This window comes from Anser anser (genome assembly GCF_964211835.1).
Source record: "Anser anser genome assembly, chromosome: 2".
Lineage (NCBI taxonomy): Eukaryota > Metazoa > Chordata > Aves > Anseriformes > Anatidae > Anser > Anser anser.
This window is the reverse complement of record NC_139721.1, coordinates 19,803,267-19,824,847: the sequence shown is the minus strand read 5'-3', so window position 1 is coordinate 19,824,847 and position 21,581 is coordinate 19,803,267. Positions and strand designations below refer to the sequence as shown.

Genomic DNA, 21,581 nt, shown 5'->3' with positions numbered 1-21,581 from the left:
GGTTCATTGTTCTGCCTGCAATATAGCAATGCGAAAACAGCCAGCCCTGCACCCTCTGAGATGACCAGATATGTACAGGACATATTATATCTTATGGTATTTGCCTTATTCACTGTAACATTTTTATGGACTCAAAACGTAGCATTAATTCTGCCCTTTTATCCATTTTAACCAATGTAAAAAAACTGTTTTATTATTCACTCAGCTTTGCTTCCAGAGGAAATGGATGGGGGACATGAGGGGCTAGGGATGTCCGCGCAGTCTTTGCTTCTGTGCTTATTTGATCCTCCATCTTTAATATAACTCTCAGATATTCCTTGCATTAAATAACCACAATAAAAGAACAACACCGGTGACTTAAGCCTTATCATGGTGAACTCTTTTGTTCCATTGTATGACGAGTGATTGGGCAGCTCCTTCTATTCATCTTCCTTTAAATGCGTATCCTCCTGCAAACTCAGATGAAGCCTTTGTGCATCCCCAAAGCCACATTTTGTTTGTTTGTTATTTTCTGAACTCAGAATTATGGGTTTGATTTCCTAGTATCTTTCTTTACTCTTGGTGATGTTTATGAAAAAGTGAATCTGAAGCTGGAATAGATAAGGCTGTTTTCTTAGCATGAATTATCAGATGCCATTTGAAATGTCTACAGCAGATGGGGAAGTCTCATGGGAAGGGGAGAAATAAATGCAACAGATGCATCATAAGAGCAAAAAAGCTATTTGTGAGAGTAGTTCCAAGAACAGAAGATGCCATCAGGTTATTTACCTTTTGGCAAATAATTGCATTTTGCCTAACTTTTTCTAATCTGAGAGATGAGAAATAGTTTGGCATTTATTATCAGAAACTGGTTATAAACAGAGTGATCTTGTCTCTCTGGGTATTATGGAGCAATGCTAGATGCCTCCACAGCTCAGGACAAAGAAAGGCAAAGAAATGAATCAATACAGACAACATGTAGGAAAGGACTCGAGGGCAAGCTCCAGAATCCCAAACCCAAATTATCTGAGAGTATTCCAATAAAAGTAATGAAAGCTGTGGTCTTAAGACCTTTGCTGTTGTCTTAAAATTTGTGTAAGAAGATTTTCCTTTCAGGAAACTTTACATTGAGTTAGAGCAGCGGTCCTAGAGAGAAGAGGCATGAGGAACAACGAGTCCCCTGTTGGACTTCCCTCCCTCATCGCCCAGGTTTGCCTGCAGCTCCTGGGGCAGTGTGGAGGCAGGCTCTGGAGTCACAGAGTCACAGAATGGCTGAGGTTGGAAGGACCTCTGACGATCATCCAGTCCAACCCCCTGCCGAGCAGGACCACCTAGAGAACGTAGCGCAGGATGGCCTCCAGGCGGGAGGCTGCTGCTCCATGCTGTGACGGCTCTGTCCTGCTGCCCGTCGTCACTCATTTCTCTCTCAGGGTTGTTCTTGGCCATTCTCCAAGAGGATGCAGGGCTGGACTGACCCTCAGCCTGATCCAGTATGGATGTTCTTGTGTGTGTTAAGAGGATACCGGGCTAGACTGCAGATAAGGAGTAAGCCTGATTATGCAGGGGAAGCTATTTAGGAGAGGAGGATAAAGCAGAGCAGCTAGGCCTGCAGTGCACATAGGGCAGCCCAGGGGGGAGTCAAGAAATTTAGGCATCAGTTTCTCCTGTGTGCATTGTAACTCAGGGCTGGGATGCTGGAAATCTGGCTAAGGGCAGCATCCACAGCCTGATGCTCCCAGGCTGCTGATGGCGCAGAGAAGCTAAGGAACAAGGCTCATGGGTGCCCTGTTCTTACCACTCCTTCGTGAAAACCCAGCACAGCATTCCTCTTAATTGTAAGCATGTTGAGTCCCGTTGTTGGGGACCTGACATTCTCCAAAGAGCTAAAGAAATTGGCATTTGTGACATTTGACAGCTGGGCAGCTTCGGTTTATGTTATAACACTTGCTCAGTTTCACTCATTTAGCAGACAGGACTATTGCATTAAAGATTCACATCTTGTTAGGGTGTGTGCAGGGTTTGCCACAAGCTCTAAAGGCTACAATAGTTCCTTCCTCCAGGAGAAACCAAAAAAAGGAAAGATTTGAGATTTGATACTTCTGAAGTTAGAAATGGAGCTGAAGCAAAGTAAATTAAGAAAAATGACAAAACAATGAAACCAAAGCTCCAAACACCAAAGACTGCTCCTTCTTCAACTGTGAGTCCTCAGTTTCTTTATAAATAAACAGTTTGCTCTTTTAAATTAATGGGTGATGCCTCAAGAGCTCACCTTTCTTATTGTGTATTTTAGATATGCAGACTTCAGCGTTTCTAAATCTGTGCTTTTTAGGAAAAAAATAAGGCTTTAAACATAATCAGACATATCTTGCCTTTCATCTGCTCGTTTACTTGCTTTAACAGGTGAATATAACTTTCTGAGGTCTGTGTTTTCTTTTTGAACCCCCTTGCCTACTTACATAACTTTATGCAGAGACAGTAATTTTTATTCTGCCTTAACTGGCACTGGTCAGATAAAGTGGCAGATTTATAGACATTTATATTTTGTTTATTATATACGAAATAGTGTTTATAATATTCTGTCCTCAAAATTAAGTGCTTCTATATAAAATGGGAAGTTAGCAAAGTTACACATAACAATGCAGATGTATTTTTAATTATTGTTGTTCAATAACCCCCACAACCAGATAGTGAGTAAAGAATCTTGACACTACTGTTGCTTGGGTATCCTGTGCTTTGCCCAGTGCTTATTGCCACAAGGCTGCGATACAGCTCTGCTCCTCCTTTCAGGTAATGAGAAAGAAAGGTAGGAAAGCACGTGGTTGTGTTCTTGTAGAGACTGAATGGCATAAAGCTTATGGGCCCTCCCTTGTGAGGAGGCACTGCAGTACCTGGATGCTGCCTTTCAAAGGAGAATGTGACTTTTGCAAGTGGAGCAAAACTGTAGCTTCATGACAGACATACCTACAAATAAATGCTGTTTGTTTTTTTCCAGTCGTTCACATGTGTTATGCAAAGCAGCAGCAACAAAAAGGATAACAAGATGCCCCATACTGTGATGATGTCTGCCCGTAGGAGATCCACATACAAGCTTGTCTTGCAGCAGCTGGATTTTTGCCTGGGCTATCAGAAGCATATTTGTGCCATCAGAAACAGCTGTGTGTTATTTTTCACATTCCTGGCACCCGTGTTTCCTTCTGCCAGAGCTGCCCTTTGGGCCTTGGCCCTCTGCAGTGTGGCTTATGCCAGTGGAGACCCAGAGCCCCTGCACTGAGTAAAGGGCTTCTGCATGTATCATCTTTAACATAAACACAGTTTTGTGTTGTCTGAATTGATTCCTGGTTCATAAAGCTGGCATTTAACTGACTTCAGAGTTAACCATCAATGTCCTCTGCAGAGTTAGTCCAGCTTTCATGTTTTAATAACTGTGAACAGCAGGGAGCCCCAGGTAGACTCCTTTCAAGGTAGATTTATTAGGGCAAAAAAAGATCATTAGCTGCTAGTGATGGATTGTTTCTCAGTAAGAGAAGAGCAAATTCAAACATGCTTTGAACTGCAGTGTAGGCTTGTTGCGATGACAAAGGGAACAGGTGAGCCTTGGTATCCTGCTTATCCATTTTACTTACGATATTAAAAAAATCTTTGAAGACCATAAGGTGTTGGAAATACACTGTCCTGTCCACTAATGAGCAGTAGAATTAATGAGATATCTCAAAACTCCCTCAGTGTCCACCTACTTACACTATACTTATCTGAACTTTATCTAATTCTTTTCAAAGTGGTGTGTGGATTTGGTGTCAGGATAGAAATCCTGGACATCCAGTTACCACTCGTTTCAGTTGTTCAGTCACTCGTGCTGAGTGATAAGCCCTAATGAAATTTGGGTACTTATTATGCTTTATGATGAGCATATAATGAGATGATCTCTGCCTTGCTGTTTTCTGCTCTAGTCCGTAGGTAAAATTCATAAAGCCAGGATGAGAAAAGATTTGTAATAGCCATTAATTTGTTGGAGAAGTTTTTGTAGAAAGGAGAAAATACTGTGAAAGTATCCTCTCATATATGAAAGTGCAGTGGTGGTAATGGTAGAAGGTTGCCTTGTCCGTAAAATTACCTGTTTTCCTAAATTCCCTTTAGGGGGGCATCACATGGGACGTAGTGATTGCCTCCTGCTTTAACCTTTGGATTGCCTGATAAGGGTTCTTCTCAGCAACACAGTTCTGGCAGCAGCTTCTGCATAGGTTTATTTTTCTGCATTGATTTGTTAAATGAGAGTTTGTATTTAATAGAAGTTTACAGAAAGAAGACTGTTCCTGTGGTAAAGCACATCTTTCTGTGGCTTTTACTTACTGTTTGTGTCGGCATCCTGAAAGTGTGTTTGTTTGAAAAAGTGAGTAGTCTCTTCCTTTAGGAAAATAAATAAATAAGATTTGTCCTTCTCTGTGTCTTATTTACCAGAAGCACTCCCTCATGTATCACTTCAGATAGATAAAAGACTCCTGAGCTCCCTGTGGTTCCATAGTTCTTGTCCTGTGACATTTTCTCACATATTCACAGCATATGTGAATGTTAAGAGTTTGGTCTTAGCCCTTGTGACTGGCATTGACTAAGGCATACACACTTCTAATCTCAGAAAAATCAATCATGTGCTTCCTTTAATAATGGAAGTTACTTAAGTCTAGCTAATATGATTTTTTAAAAATTAACTATCGAGCTGAACATTTTCATGTGAAGAATTTGAACTTAGCCCTACTAAACATGTTTAATATAAAAGAATGATGTTGACATTTGATTATGAAAGAGCTGGCACAGTTAATGATACCCGAATATTAAAATATATATATATTGGTTTTAGGCTTCGTTTTCTCACATACGTCTGTAGATTCTCTAAGGTAAATCTTGTGAAAGTTTCTGAAAGCCATTTTATAGGAAGAAACTGGCTTAACAGAAATTGTTATTATCAGTTAATGAGTTTTACCAAAATTCTGTGCATATTCTTAGCACTGACTGTAGCTGTCATAAGATATTACCAAAGGATTTGGCAGATTGTTTGTTCAGTAAAGGCCATTAATTCAGAATAAATGATCATCTAGATAACAAGGAATTAAGCTTTCTACAGGGATCTCTTGATGAAATCTTATGGTCTTTGTTGTTCATAATGGACGTGAATTTAACCCTTGCTCTTCCTCTTTTGTTTTGGCTGTTATTATAGTCTGTGAACATAGAAGAGTTGACTTGGCAGAATATTGTATTTTATTTTTTAATTACATTGAAAATCCAAATGAAATCTCATCTGTTTACCTAATTCACCCAGTACGATGTGCTAGTAGGAGGGAAACGCTGTTAACTAAAAGCTGTGTGAAGCTCATGGCTGCAGACTTTTTAACCCATAGTTCTCTGCATCCTGTCATGTCGCTGCTGTTTCATAGGCCCAGCAACTCCTGTGCAGCTGTGTCCAAAATGAGGATTTGAAATGGGATGAAGTCCTAGAACCACTGAAGTAAGCTCCTGCTGGAGTTAGTTTTGGTCTTGTCCTGAGTGGTGGCTGAAACGCTTTGCATTTCTCCCTCTGTCTCTCTGTGCAAGCCTCTCAACAGGAACAGGATTCAAGTAGTATCAGGAAAGGACTGTAGAGAAAAGCTACGGTTCTGAAAAGGTGTTTGAATTCATAATCTGATCAGTGAATGCCTTCTCACTAGTAGCTTTCTAGGATGCTTAAATCATCTCAAAAACCGTAGGTATATCTGTTCTAATGTATGTGGTGTCAGGATTCACATTATGATTGAAACAAAGTTAAGGAGGTTGTAGATCTCATAGTTTCTGAACTGCTTATGACAGACGAATGTTTCATGTTACATATATATCAATTTAATTTACATAGCTGTATTGCTTCTTCACCACACAAACATTAGGAAGAGTTTGCACCATCAGTTTAGCTCAAATAACTCATAATAATACTTGGATTGATGCCTCTATAAGGTAGATAATACAATATTACTGTAAATTATGTTGTTAGGACTTGGAAGCCTATAAACAATCAGGACGTTGATTTAAGGTTTCATTCAAAATGCATCCCGCCAGGAGACCAGTCAGCCCTGCACCCTGAAACTTTCAGTTATGGATTACTGCTTCAGGCAGCTGCATATGGATTTTTTCTGTATGTCTGGCAGACCCAAACATGCCAGACTTGCTGTACTTTCATAGCAGGCAAATGTACTGCTTTCAGAATTCCAATAGTGGTAGGATTTCTGCATGGAGCATGGAAATAAATATGGATTTAGCATTAACAGTTTAGGAGCTGGTGATCCTAACATTGCTGCAGGGATGTTCTGTAAAACATCCCTGTATGGGCTGACAAACTGACTAGTAATTCTGCTTGACTAGTAAGAACTGGTGGGTTAACACCACCCCATGGGTTAAGGATCTGGGGAAAAGCAGGTGTATATTTTCTGTACACAAGGCATGGTAAATAGGTATTTTGGGTAGGTAACCAACTCTAGTCAAGGAATGTTTGGTAGCTTTTGCAGATGGAAAGTGTTATGTACTTTTGTCTGAGTCTATGGTAATAGTAGATAACTAAACCACAGTCTGCTTCTTCCACAGAATAATTAATTCATTCATCTTTTTTAGCTGTAAATATGTAATGGTCTACTGCCTTGCGTGTTCAGAAGTCATTACTGGGTGCCTGGTGAGTGTTAGCAATACTGGATATTTAACATTTGCAGGCTGTGGTTCTAAAAATCCTAGTCTTCTGCTTTATTCATGGCAAGAGCGTTTTTGTGCCTGGTGTTTGTGACCTTGTTTCAGAAATGCTTTGTATTCCAGAATGTCACTTAAAGCGTGCTTTAAATATGTAATGTGAAAATTTAAGTCATTTACCAATTCATATGTGATTTTGAGGTGGTTTAAAATTTTAACAGAACAAGGATATAATGCAATATCCAAAGCATTTGGAAGAGGAAGTTAAAAAAAAAAATGAAGCTAGTTTTCAGACAGAAGCTTTAGTTCTAGGAATCATCTGGAGCCAAAGTAAGAGCTCACTTCTAGCAAAAGGGGCAGGAAGGGAGGGAGGTTCTGGTTTCTCCCTCTCTTGCTTAGCTCCACTCCCTCTGCATCTCTTTCCACTTCAGCAAGCATCAGAGCTTTCAAGGTGATTGTGTCGCAGGTGGATCTGATGCCTGAAAGCAGCAGAAGACTGTCTCGGGGGAGTAACATCTTTTGCTACAGCAGTGAGTTACACAGGCTGACAACCAGCATCAGAGCTAGTGCAGGCACGGTGGCTGGGAGGAAGGAGGGGAACAGGAGGGGACCACTCAGTTTTGGGGTTTGGGTTCTGAGTTGCTCTCTTGTCTATGCTGGGATAATTTTATCTCCCATTTTAATTACAGACCCCATTTTCTGTTGCTGGTGCTACTGTATAATTTGTATATATATAGGTGTTTTCAATAATACTACATATTACTATTTTTTTTTCACAGAGAGGATGTACAAAAATATTCCAAACTAAAATAAATGTGTTGAAACTGATGTAACCATGATAACTGATGTTAATTTGGTATATGCAGTTGTTTCATTCTGTACATACCTGAGCATTAGCATGTTGAGACAGAAACTGGGGCTGTTGCACAGAAATTAGGTATGCCAGATAGCAGAAGTTTGAAGGTGTGCAGAAATGAATAAAAATGCAGTATGTTGCACAAGGGCATTGCTTAAGGCTGATTTGTTTCCTGTAACGTGTGTGAAAATCCCCTTGAGACAGGTAAAAGTTATTCATGGTGAGAGTTCTCTGACATTTCAAAGGGGACCATGACACTGAAAAAAATTGTATGTCCCTGCACTGCATTTATGTAAAAGGCATTTGTGTATTTGAAAGCAGTATCCAGAAAGATCTAAACATATACATTTTGACAGGATTTGGGAATATAAGAGAATATGAAATGCGTATTGTTTGGGATCATCACCTTTAAAATCTAATGGCTCTGCTTGGAATATAAATTTAACAGAAAAATCAATTTTTTAGTAGGACAACCAGAAAGTGATTGTCAGACATGGCATTTTTACCTCTGGCCCCAAACATTATTATTCCCTAGAACTATAAGGAACAGAATTTTCCCTGTGTCCCTGCCCATGGCAGGGGGTTGGAACTAGATGGGCTTTAAGGTCCCTTCCAACCCAAACCATTCTGTGATTCTCTGAAACCAAGGGCAGAAATACTCCAGTGCCTACTAGATTGGTCAGAAATTGATGCTGATTTGGTACTGGTACAGAAGGAAATCAGTTGGTACTGATGGGAGAAACTGGTTCTTCTGGCTCCAGTTTATCAATGTCTTTCTTGTACTGGGGAGTTCAAAGCACAGGAACCAGTACTTTGATGCAGTCTCACTGCTGCTGAGCAGAGGGAAATAATGGCTTGTCTTGATCTGCTGGCAATGTCCTTCCTTGGAGAAACTCTAGAGTTGACTGAACAATTAAGTCCCTGTCTTGTCCTGACTTAGACAGTTAGATATTTAGATCTGTTTTCAAATTTGGCCTTGCTTTGAGCAAGGGGTTAGAGCAGGTAAGTGCCAAAGTTACCTTCATGCCTGTATTGTTCTGCAATTCTACAATTACATACCATAATTCAGAACAATTTTCTATAACAGCACTCTTAGGAATTGCTAGTAGTAATGCTGTATCTTGGTATACAGTTAATCTGTCCTAAACATTTTTTATTTTAACCCTTGTGCTCATTCTAGGGCAACAAGTAGTCTTGTTTGAGTCCTAACTCCATGTAAGCCTTAGCCTATAGCCAGTACTTTTACAACATACTGGAAATGTTATGCTTGTTGTGATGGTGGGAGACAGAAGGTATGCTGTACTGTGTTTCAGCACTCCAGTCTTGAAGAAAAAGCAGGCCCGGATGACTTATTGGAAAGGTTTCTCTGATGGACAAAGGTGCAATTTTCCCAAACTTAGAAATAATTTTAAAACTGCAGAGACAGAGACTTGGTACCAAAGATCCCAAAAACTGTTTACATGGAGTTAGTGTTTTTGTCCAGAATCCTAGTCAATGTGGTGGTGGTGGTGGTGTTCCATTTCCCTTTCCCTTTCCCTTTCCTCTAATGGAGTCAACAGAAACAGATTTATCTCAGTTTTGGTGAGTCTTCCTGCCCACTGTAGTAAAATAGACGGAAACCACTGAAGAGAAATACAGTTGGCAGATGTGTGGCTATTGAAGGCTTCCTGGCAGTAGTTCTTATGGTAACTCCAGAACGAACTGAGGTTGCAACCTAGACCCTTTCTCCTATCAGCACATAGCTGTTTGGGTCTTCAGCCAGCAGCTCCAAAACCTTGTTTGCTACTCCACACAGAGATGATGTTAAGCTTATTAAATGTATCTTCAGTGGCTGGAAAAAAAGGAACTAAATAGGTCTTAATTTAAATCAAGTCTAAGTCATAAAGATAACATTACCTGTTGGGTTCCAGCCTCCCAGATCACACAAGGAAGTCTATTCTTGCAGAACTAAGTGCATACCAAACGTACACTGGTACCAAAATGGATTATCAGCCGAAGCCTACACTCTGGACAGCATCAGTCTACATTATCAGATTTTGGGTGTATTGCCCCCAGATCTGATTATCTCATTAAATTGCTGGTCAAAACATAATAGCATTTGCTCTGCAGAGGGTGGACTCAGCCCCAATTGCTGACCCATGACTCAGTTTCTTGTAGCAGTTGCTACACTGACTGAATTGTGTTCTACTAAGTTAACTGGAAACCTCAATGAAAATTAAGTATTTATAAAGATGTATGTAACTCCCAACTGCTTTGACACAGAGTTAACTAAATGCTTGTTCATCACACAGCCAAACTCACTGGGAGTGAGTCTAGAGGTTGTTCTGTTGTAGGATTTTGATGGGATCCAGCAAATGTGTTCCTTTGTCACTGGAAAGAAGTCCTTAGGATGCAGGGGGAATTGGTATTACCATTGGAAAGTTACTGCTACAAGTTCCTAAGTGCATGTTCTTGTGATAGCATGTGAAGAACAAGGAACTCAGTACTGTTGGGTATCCTTACTGATATTCCCTCATAGATCTTTATTCTGCTGCTCAGCCTAAAATGTCAATAAAAGCCTCCATTCTTTCTGTATTTGGAGAAGATGGGATTCTGTTTTGCAATATTTGTGTATGTAACAAGAAGCAGTGCAAAGTCTGAGTTCTGTTTTCAAAATACCTGACTACAGCCAGTTGTTCTAGAAGGTTCAATGAGATAATGGAAGATGCTGAAAAATAATTTTAATGTGGCTGTGCATAATAAAATCCTTGGTAATGGCTTGTCCTCTGGAAGCACACTTGAAGAATCAAGTTAAGAATAATGCTAAGCCCATAGAAGCTAATGCGAAAATGTCGGCAATGATCACGCTGATCAATGGAGCTTCAAAGTGCTGTTCACATTAGAGGGAATTAATGGATTTAATCAGAGTAACAGGACACATTTTGGGAAAAAAAAAAAAAAAAAAACAAAAAAAACCACCTTTCCTCAAATAGAACTCAATAAAGTACAAGGATTTGTCTTTTATTTGTACTTTTTTCCTTTGTGAATTTACAGACATTGTGCTTGCCTGTAAGAACAGTCAATAAGTTTTGTGATTTCACAGATGTTACACAGCACTTCATAAAACTCTTCACAATTAGAGAAGGAAACAATGTTTCTAAATCCTGGTTTTATTTGGGAAAAGTTCACTTTGGGAAACAACAGATAACTAGAAGGGGGTTTCCAAATTCACAAGGGTGCCAGACTCCATACCTGAATTTGGGCTCACAGTTTTGTTCCAATTCTGCTCCAGCTCCTGGTCGTCACTCCCTCAGCTCTTCTAGAAAAAGAGATTTAACCCAAGATCTTTTACAGCTGAGATGGTGGGCAGAAAGGTCAGCTAAGCTGGCAGGTCTTGGGGCTGTAACCCTCTGACCCAACACAGCTGGGAAGAGAAAGTAATACATACTCATTGTCTAAGCTTACATCCATACAGCCCTGTAAAAAACCCAGTGAGGCAGCAGGGGTCTGAACTGTGTGGTGCTGTGCAGTTATAATGCTGAACTTGAAATTGTTCTCGTAGATGTCATGGTGAAGCTTACTGTGCTGTAGTGATTTACACTGACGTCAGCATACAAAAGCAGTCAATCTATTTAAATGCTCCAGGTCCAGTGTCTCCAACACCGGTATAAAAGGCATTGCAACATATGCATGAATGTCAAGTGCCTCTCTCCCACATTTTCTGTCACTTTTCTGTCACTTGACAACCTCTCTTTAGCCATTCTGGGGTTCTGTCCTGTTTTAAGAAAAGCCACTCACAAAAGTGAGAGCATTTTTGGGCTGTTCTTGCTCTGGATAGGAGTGTTGTTTTCCTCCTTATGTTTCAGGGCTCTCGCTGTGGCCCTGCAAGAAGTACTTACTAATTCAAAGGGAGTGACTGAATCCTGTGTGGTCAATAAATCTTCTTCCAAAGAGCAAGAGGAGTAGGTTATATGTATGATAATGAGGTCAAATGTTGTTAAATGAAGATTTGCTTTAAAAATACAATCCTTTATCAAAATTCTTCTAACTTAATGTTTCGTCCCTAGTTCTGCAAATGCAAATTCTTTCCTTAAAGGAACTGCTAGTCCTGCTGTCAGACCTTTCTTGTTGCACAAACAGCAATGTAAAATGATGCAAAGACTCAAAATGTTGTCAGGAATCTGGTAAGCTCTCTTTTTGCTCCCTGTAATCTTTTGGGACTAGACTCACTCCTTTATATTAAAAATATATCTGCGTCAACAGCAGGAACAGATTGCAAGTTAGACACAAGACTGCTGTTCATCAGATCCATGTTCTCTCAGCTGCCAGCTGTCTTTGCAGAACTTCAAGTCTTGCTGTGGTCACTGGTAGGAATGAGCTTGACTAGGAATAAAGGTTGTGTCCTGGGCATATTCCAGCCTTTCAGTGGGAATTTGAGATTTGAGGGGGCAATTGAGGGGGAAAAAATCTCTCTATTCATGTGCATCTAATTTATGAAAGAGCTGATCTTCAAAACACTTTATAAATACAAATGCTGATAAACCTCCTTTGAATTAAATACATTAAGTTCCAAAAATCAGTAAACTACATTTGAAGAGATAAAGCAGATAAAGTACGTAACACCCTGTTGCATATAGGAGATCAGAAATACCAGAGAAGGCTGGCATAGCATGTCTGTGATACTAGCCAAAATTGTCTCAGCAATATATGTTGTCAGCAGGATCCAGAAGTGATACAGCATTGCTGTACCTAGTGTGTGGCAGGAGAGGGAGAAGAGAGAATCTATTTGATTCCCCTGAAAATGATGCAAGTATCACCCGTCTTTATTTCCTCCCAAGTCACTATTTCGTCATGAACTTGAGTACCAACTGGAAAACTTGTTCTGTGATTATTGCCTGTGTTACTGATGATTGCTTGATTATTGCCTATGTTCAGATTTGAAAAACAACACTGCTCATTAAAAAAGATAAAACTCCCTTTATTTTAATGAGCGCATCTGCTGGTCCTTAAAGTCATGAGTATGGGCTTTTGTTTTGTTTGAGTAAAGTATTAACAGCTGTGAGAAATAGCGAGCAGATTTCTTGTCTCCTTTAATGAGAACAAATTCAAATGAAGAGCCCGATTCTGTCCTGTTCTTGACCTGTCCTGTTACTGTCCAGTAACCTTTCAATTCCCATGGATATAAGTAGTTACATTTATGACTATAAATGTAGGGTGTGGGTGTGTATTTAACATGGCTGCAATAAAAGGTAACTTGACAGCTGACACCAGGGCAGAGCTTGACCTGCAAAATCCCAATTACTAATTCATGAGTAAGCATCAAACCTGGCTTTCAGCTTCCAGCTCAAGTGTTCTAGCAATGAGAAACATCCTTATGTTTGTTTGGGAAAGAAAAAAGGAGAATCTGTAAATCACTGAAAATATAGCAAGCATGGAAACTCATACTGACAGAAGAACCACGCTGTATTATTAACTGTGAATTTGTTTTAATTTTTAGATGACAGATTGCTAAAATCACAAAAATTGTGCTAAAAGCACAATTGCATATTAATAGTCTGTTAAGTTCTGTTCTTGGGTATAAAGGCAATAGTAAACAAAGTATTGACCCCGAAGGAGCTACGGATTGCAGCCTTGTGGTAATTAATTGATGCTAAAAGAATCAGAAGACATTCCATTTCCCAGACTCTCAAGTGGAAGAACCAGGGATGAAAGTATCCATCCCCTAACCTGCGCTGGAGGCCCAGTGTCTTCTCTCGTCGCTTTCCAGGCAGGCTCAGAGGTTTTAGCTTGAATGGGAAAACAAGGTTTGTTTGTTAGACCCAGCTGTGGAGAGGTGGGTTTAAAAGAAAGATGGAGGCTTAGGTGGGGAACTCAAAAAGGGCTTGCCTCCTGCTAGCTAGAGGAGGGAGAAACCATATGGGATTATCTAGAGTATTTCAGGCAACTGCCTCTTCCACTTTTGCAGGATAGTAAGCAACCTTTGAAGACAGGACTGTAAGCTAGCTGTGGCTTGGTTTCTATTTCCAGTGTGATAAAGCCACTTCCTACTTAGCGAAACTCAATGAAAGCTGTAAATCCTGGTCCTGTTGGTACCTGGTTGCTAACAGCAACTGGTAACTCCTCTTCCACATTACATCCTCTCTGCCCTCTAAGGAGGGAAAGGATGGGGTCTGTGGCCACGTGCTCTTGGATGCACAAGTGAGTGGTGCTTTGTAGATGTAGAGGGCACAAGTACCACGTTTGTTCTGCAGCACTGACTTCCTGCTGAGGTTATGTGGGCTTATTTGCCATTAAATAATGTATAACAAGTGCAGTGCTGCTATTTGTCATACAGTGATGATAAAGATAAATAATAATGATATTATGTATAGGTAATAAAAATACAAAAATATCTAATAATGGTTAGCGTATTATAAAGTGTGGAATCTGTCTCAAGACTGTTCTATGTTTGGAGAGTGGTGTTATTTAAAGTAGCTGTCAATACTAGATTCTTGTGACTGTGTTTTATACTAAGTAAAAGAAATGAGCAATGTATTAAGTGCAAGATACCTAGCCCTTCGCATTGTACAGAAATCAGTAACCCAGTAACTGGCAAATTGATTTTAGTCATCTCCTTAGATTTCCCTTTTTTTTCCCTAGAAGCCAGATCTTTACACTTTTGCTTCTCTTTTCCCAAAGAAAGATAATATATTTTTTGCTTTCCCTCTAAAGACTTTCTTTTTGCACGATTAATATGTTCCTTGCATACTGTGAGGAGGGAATCCCTCCTTATCTCTGAGATCCGTGCTGACTGCCCATTGTTTGCTCTCCAAACTAACCTAAGGACTATTTGTTTTTGCAGCAAAAAAAAAAAAAATCATGCTGTCTCTGCACTGGGTTTCTTGATGTCTTAGAAACTGTTTCAGGCTCTTTTTAATATTTAGACAAACTAATAGGTTTGTTTTTTGTGGTGTTGCTGTTGACATTTCCTAAGGGAAAGATGTTAACTTATCAGTACAGGCATGTTATAATGGAATAGTTCTTTGCTTGTGCTCCTGGCACAAATTGCTCTTAACTGATTTTTTTTCTGAATGTAATGGGATTGTGATAAGTTATGTGAGTTGGAGTAAATGTGAATGAGTCCTGGCTATTTTGTGGAGCGTAAATAGCTGCTAAACACCTTAGTGTTTTGCTACTTGCAGATATAACAAGCAGAAGGTGCAGACTTATCGTGTGCACCAGAGCTGTGATGCTGCACAAGCATCTACAGTGCAGAGCAGGAAGAAAGTTCGTGAGAAGCATTGGTAACTGGCTGAGCCTGTAGCTCAACCAGCAAGAATTGGTCAGTTAGAGGCTTGTCCAATTTTGCAGCTGGTAGCCATGAAGAACAATCATATAGCAGAACTTGCCCTTATGCGTGTAGTGTGTGCCCCAAGGGCACTGTAGGTTAGACACAGATTGATGTTATTGTTAGCTTGCTTTTTTAAGTCATGCGTTTGGACCTGTGTGCTGCCATGCCTTTAATATCCGGTCAGTATGATCAGCACGTAGTTGCATTAGCAATTAGCACAAGACTAGCCATGCAGAGAATTTATTTAACCTTTTATGTGTGCCTGTTTTGAAGACTTGAGGCAGGTTGGATTTTGTTCTGGAATGAAGCTTTTAAATGCAGCCAGACAGGCAGTTTAGCCTGTGGTCTGTACGAAATTTAAAAAAAAAAAAAAAAAAAAAAAAAAAAAAAAGGAAGAAAAAAAGAACCACCATTTTCTGTGGTTTTCTACAAGAATCAGCTGCAGCTTACAATCTTTTAGCAATGCAGTATCATTTTCTGACTGGTTGCTGCGTACTGCAGCAATGGAACAAGTTTTCCTCAGAATACATTCCTGTTTTAGATCTTTGCAATTGGAAAAAAATTCTGTTTGTGGGGTTATCCTAACCACAGCTGTTATATCCTCTGCATTTTCAGTGAAATTGTAGAGAATCTTGTTTGCAACCTGGTCTGCAGCAGCATTTTGGCCATGTTGTTTGTTCCATTTCTGAGCCTCTAGGCAGGCGGAGGCTTGGGGAGAGGCAGTCTTTGTTGGGCTGCGGCTGTTTCTCTGCCTTGAAAAAGAACAAAAACTGTCAGGAAGAAAGATATTCATCCTAAGGGTAGACTCCAGTTACATTAAATAGAATAGCAGCCACTTGGAGATGGGACTGGAAGGCAGCCAAAAGGACACTGTGAAATTTTTCAATAGTCTGTCCCTATGTCTGTCTTCCAGTGATCGACAGAGAATGTAATTTCAACCTTCAAACTATTCACTGCAACCAAAAGGAAGTGAATGCTGTTTGGGCTCTATTTTAAAAAGTGCTGTAACCTAGATGAGAAGATGCTCAAGTGTTGTTCTACTATTGCAGTAAATCATTGCAGATATTAGTACTTAATAACCTAAGTAAATTGTCCTTCTGACTGTCTTGTATATGTTTTGTAAGGAAAAAAATAGCCTTGACCAGTGAATCTAACTTAATTTCTGTGAATATTGTGATAAAGGATTTCTCAGATGGTCACTGCTGCTTGTGGTGTCAGCTGGAGGCGGACAGCCTGGAGCTGCCAAGTGAAGTCATGTTTTGAGGTGTTAGTGTGGTTACAAGATCCACTGGCCTTACTTGTAATGTCTGCAAATGGGTTTAATTATATGCTGTAATTGCTTTTTGAAAGTCTCTTAGATTTATGTTAGTAAAGACAGATGGCCTGTGACTTACTGCGAGATTAGTCTCACGAATCTCCAGTAATTTGATGTGTTTCTTTGCACTAATATCTATTGCTGCCTACAAAGACATCTCTGTGGTCTCTGCATGTTGTACGTGAGGCGTAACCCATTGGACCTGGTGGTGCTACAGGGGCTTCATCTCAGTGGAAGGGAGATCAGAGCCAGGTCTGTTATCGTGCAGTTTCAGGCACTGCTTTTCTCTCCCCCGTGGGACCTGTAGGTAGGTCTTCTGAGGGAGAGGAGGAAGAGCTGAGCCCTTTTTACTTTAAAAACTGCATTTTAGTGAAAGCAAGTGATAACAAGGATATATATATATATATATATATATATATATATAAAACAACAAAAACCAAAACCTAGATTGTTTCTTAATAAAAGATTCATTTCTATTGTCAAAGTATTTGAGATCTTCTCTGTTGAACGTATTCTTATATTTGTTTAGTGCACTGTTTGTGTTTTCTACCTTGTAGAAATATATAGTTTCATTTGTAATACCATTTAAAAAAAGGTAACACCCCCTGCCCCTTCTTTGTACATTTACCAGTGGGGTAATAATTGCTTCAGTAAATAGGAAAGCAAAGAGGAGGGAGATGCCTTCTGAATATGTTGTGGATGTAAAGAAGGAAAGATGACATTCAGCTTCAGAAAGGTGAGCTGTTGATTCAGGAATTGAAAATCATAGGTACGGTAGCTACAAATAAAGGTTCAGTTACTGTTAAATAGTCCTTTCTCAAAACTTTTGGTGTATTTTATTCTCAGCCTTTCACAATGTAAGCTGCTGGGATTTACAGGTTGGTGTCAAAGTACAGAGAAGGTAAATCATCTGCCCAAAGCCTCATGCTCCCGCCTGGGAGCATGGACAATCCCTGAAAGTGCCAGTAAGTATGGCACTTAACGTGATATATATGGGGTGTTGCACCAACGTAGAGTCATGGCTCAAGTCCCCAGCTACCACAGCTTGTAATTATGAAGAGCAGCAGTTATCACCGTGAGTAGTCCATTAGCTTCAACAGAAGCTGTGTTGGTGCATTCAAGCGTAAAATATGTCCTTCCATTTTTTCATTAAATGTAGGTAGGGCTGCATTCTGCGGTGCTAAAAATTTGCAGATTTATGATGTGTTGGCAGATGAAGTCTTCTTCAGGACAGGTAGTTTTGCCAAAGATGTAACAAATTTTGCTGGGAAGATAGAGCCATTTACTGCCCAGCTTTAATTTGGTATTTGGTAAAGGTGCTAGAATCTCATGCTCTGGCTCAGGCTTTCTCATTGTCCTTGTGCGGTTTGTTGCTTTAAAGATCTATGAGATGAAAATAACAACAAACGCTTCCTGCAACGTGGATGGTACATCTTGGTAGTGGGGGGCTCCTGGGCATCACCCCTGGCTGCATGTTTCCCAAGGGTCCTTCAGGAAGCCAAGGTGCGCTCAGCTGGAGCTGCACCTTGCACCTCAGCATTGCACAGGTCTGCAGATGCAGTTTTCTTCCCAATTTGTTTATAATGAAATGTCCGTAAAGTTTTCTTTTATAACTCCTTTCTGAAAACATGTATCTGGTTATAAATACTCTGCTTTCCTGTTTGTTTTCCTTTCTGTGCAAATTAAGAAAATAAAGAGGGCCAATAAAAAGATTGAGTGAATAAAGGGAGGAAACAAACAGGAGAGAAGTGAAAAAAGAGGTGGGAGTATGAGTGAATAAATGAAAACAAGGGAAAGAGCTGAGAAAAAAAAATGGAGTTACACGTGTATAGAGAAACAGTTTGATGGCTCTAGGAAAATTAATAGATTCTCAATTATAGATTTAGGAAGGAGGTAGCATGACAGAAATTAAAATGTTTTAAATATGACAAAAACTTTCCAAGTGTGTTACATCATAATTATAGTTTCTTCTAAAGCATTTAAGTGTAGCAAATCAAATTGAAGCAAAAATAAGAGAAGGAAAAGTTGATAGTAGACTGTGGAATAATGTAGAAGGTGGTCAGGGAAGGAAGAAGAGCAGGCTGCTGAGCTTGCCAGGTCAATGCTTAGGGCCCCAAAAGTTTTCAGACTGCTCCAGAAGATATATATATATATTTTCTTTTTATTTTTTATTTATTTATTTATTTTAACATCAATGCTATCTTAAATCATTTTGTGGGTTTTGTTCTTTTTGAGGTAGGATTCAAAACATAATAGTTTAATAAGTGTATTTTGTGTACACTGCAGCTGTCTCTCCTTGTTCCTATTTCCCTTTGCAGGAACTATGAATTTGTTAATTTCATAGAATCATAGAATATCCCGAGTTGGAAGGGACCCATAAGGATCATCGAGTCCAACTCCTGGCACCGCACAGGTCTGCCCAAAAGCTTAGACCATGTGACCAAGTGCACAGTCCAATCTCTTCTTAAATTCAGACAGGCTCGGTGCAGTGACTACGTCCCTGGGGAGCCTGTTCCAGTGTGCAACCACCCTCTTGGTGAAGAACCTCTTCCTGATGTCCAGCCTAAACTTCCCCTGCCTCAGCCTAACACCGTTCCCACAGGTCCTATCACTGGTGTTTATGGAAAAAACTGGTGTTTATGGAAAATAGGTCCCCTGCCTCTCCACTCCCCCTCGCGAAGAAGTTGTAGACCGCGATGAGGTCCCCCCTCAGCCTCCTCTTCTCCAGGCTGAACAGGCCAAGTGACCTCAGCCGCTCCTCATATGTCTTCCCCTTTAGGCCCTTCACCATCTTCGTAGCCCTCCTCTGGACACTCTCCAACAGTTTAATGTCCTAAATTGTTTTCCAAAGAGCAAAAAGTAAGCTTTTTTTTTTTCCTTCTTTTTTCTTTTTTTTTCTTTTTTGAAAGGGGACAGCTATTAGCATACCATGGAAAAACAAGGGCTGCCTGGACCTTTGAAATTTCACTAGGTGATTCTCCAGGGTTTTTCAGGCCCAAGGCTCCATACTCCTTGTAGACCAGGAGTTCTGGACTCTTGAACATTTAAAAATCTTCTCTATTGCTTAGCTTATTTGTTTATAAAGCTTCATCACTTCTATTGAAATATGATTGATCTTATTTGAAAGAAACTTCAAACTCTTCAGACAATTCTAAAAACACTCCTAATATCGCTTCCGTCAAGGTTGCACTAGACATATCGTAGTTGCCTTAGTATCACACAGTACCACTGCGATGCAACCCCCTTGGGTAGGGGAACGCAAATAGCAACCCATAACAGAAGTCCTGCAGGGTCTTGCTGTAGCATCACAGTAACACCCTTTGCAGGTGTATTGTAAAGCCAACAATAAGTGGGTGCAATGCTTCCTAGAGTCAGAATCGCAGAGCCTGTATCTGGGATGCTCCTTAAGAAATCATCCCGCAAGCTGTTTCTTCATACCTTATCCGATAAAAGCAGGAATTAAGGAGTTGCTTAGCACCTGACAGGATAAGGCTCTCTTAAATTGTCTCTGTCTATCCCAAGCTGCTGAAACTATTTCCTCTGACACTTTGATCAATTCTGTAATATGTTTAGTAGATACCACTTGTCCTTGATTTAGTGAGAATACTTTCCTAAACTGAAACTCTAAATTTATACTCTCAAAACTGTATTTTATTTTTATTTTTATTTTTTTATTTTTATTTTTTTATTTTTATTTTTTTATTTTTATTTTTTTTATTTTTTTATTTTTATTTTTATTTTTCCTTATAAACATAAGATTAATCTTCCTGTTAGGTTTTTCCTGTTCTTAAATTTGTCTCCTGTCTGTAGCAATTTTCTCATTAATGTCTACTTTACACTATTTTGTGATTGAACGTAAGTGGTATTTTAGTTGGAATAGCAAAAAATCCAGTGTGAAAGAGCTGACGTGATAGTATGCCAAAAACCAACCACTTATTTCATTAGAAGCTTGTTTTCCCAGTTTCTAGAGGCAGTCTAATTTCAAACAGTAGTATTAAGAAAAGAGAATAGAATTAGAATATAGGTCACTAATTATACTTCATATACTCACTCATACTCAGGGTAATATCAGTGATAGCATCTGTAATGCGCTATGGAAACGTGTGCCTGGTTGCCTTTATGCTGTATTTGTATAGTGTTAGTTTCACAATAATTGTTTAATGTGGATGATCCTTACGCAGTGTTCAGGTTTTCGAAACAGCATATCTGTCTAATCTTCTGCTTCCTGTCTGATTAGCTATGCCAGTATATAAAATGCACCCCTGGTTAATTAATATTTTGTTGCCTGGGTCTGCTCTTCAATGCCAGTTGGGATAGCTGACCTATGTCTTTACAGGGAAAGCAAAGTCATGCTGGTTCTTGACGTTCACGATGTAGAGGAGGTCAGTGAAGAATGTCAACAGTGATACGTTTGTTTGAATCACCAGGAAATGGAACAGCAGGAAAAGGATAAGGTATAGAAAACAGTGAACAGCATTTGAAAAAATAATATAACATTCTTACCACATTATATAAGGCAAAACATTGATTTAAAAGAATTTCAAAGGTGATGGATGAATGGATGATTTTATGCCTACCAAAATATATGCCTTAGTTTATGCCTACCAAAATATATGCCTTTTTTTTTTTTTTTTATCACAAACTAACTTGTGGAAGTAGTGCCAGAGGCAAAAGGACTAGTTGAGTTCATAAAGGGTTTTGCATTCACTCAGTGGTAATGAAACACAATTTTGTTAAGATAGGATGATTTTTTATTTATTTTTTTTATTTTTATTTTTTAAGGAATGCCAGAAAAATCCTCATTGCTCAGGGAATGAAACTGCTGGCTGACTATAGTCTGGAGGAAACTTCCCTTGGGTTCTGCTCAATAGTGTTGGCCGCTTGTCAGTAATGGGACTCCTGTTCTCATCCTGGATTTCTAGTTTTTTTTTTTAAAAAAAAGGGTTTTAATTCCCTGTGTTTGATGGAACTAAATCTAGATACACAACTCATGCTAAAAAGAAGTGGGAATACAGTGAAATGTTATTCTAAAAGCTTCGTCTTCTGCCAGGGTTACTTCTAAGGTCATGGCCAAGCAGAGAAGAGAGTGCAGACCCCACAGCTAGGGTCCACTGCTCCATCCACTTCACAGCTCTGCAGTGAAGGAAAGCATATTAGGTGAAGGTCTAATGAGTCACATCGGCTGGCATTTCATCCTCCATAATAATGGACCACAGTCACATCACAATGATTCATATTTCTGTGTGGTGCTGATGTCCAATTAAACTAAAATTCACTCACAAAATTATGATGTGTTGCTATTATTGCCTCCTTGTTTTTTTTTTTTTTTTTTGTTTGTTTGTTCTAGTTTCCCCTGGGGCATGCTGAGGGTGTGGATTTTTATTTCAACATAAAACTACTTTGTTTGCTGGGGGAATGGTTTTCAT

The 21,581-nt window shown here is 39.5% G+C and overlaps 1 protein-coding gene across 10 annotated transcripts in view; it reads left to right on the top strand.

Moving 5' to 3' along the window:
* The window catches only part of OXR1 (oxidation resistance 1), a 272,879-nt gene that overhangs the window by 45,610 nt on the left and 205,688 nt on the right, over positions 1–21,581 (top strand). Inside the window, exon 1 of one of the 10 annotated variants that reach the window (XM_083826454.1) lies at positions 7,123–7,205. The exons of the other annotated variants lie outside the window; for them this stretch is intronic. The gene's annotated coding sequence lies outside the window, so the exon portion shown is untranslated. Of the gene's footprint in view, positions 1–7,122; positions 7,206–21,581 lie in introns of those variants that run through there. 10 annotated transcript variants of the gene reach the window in all.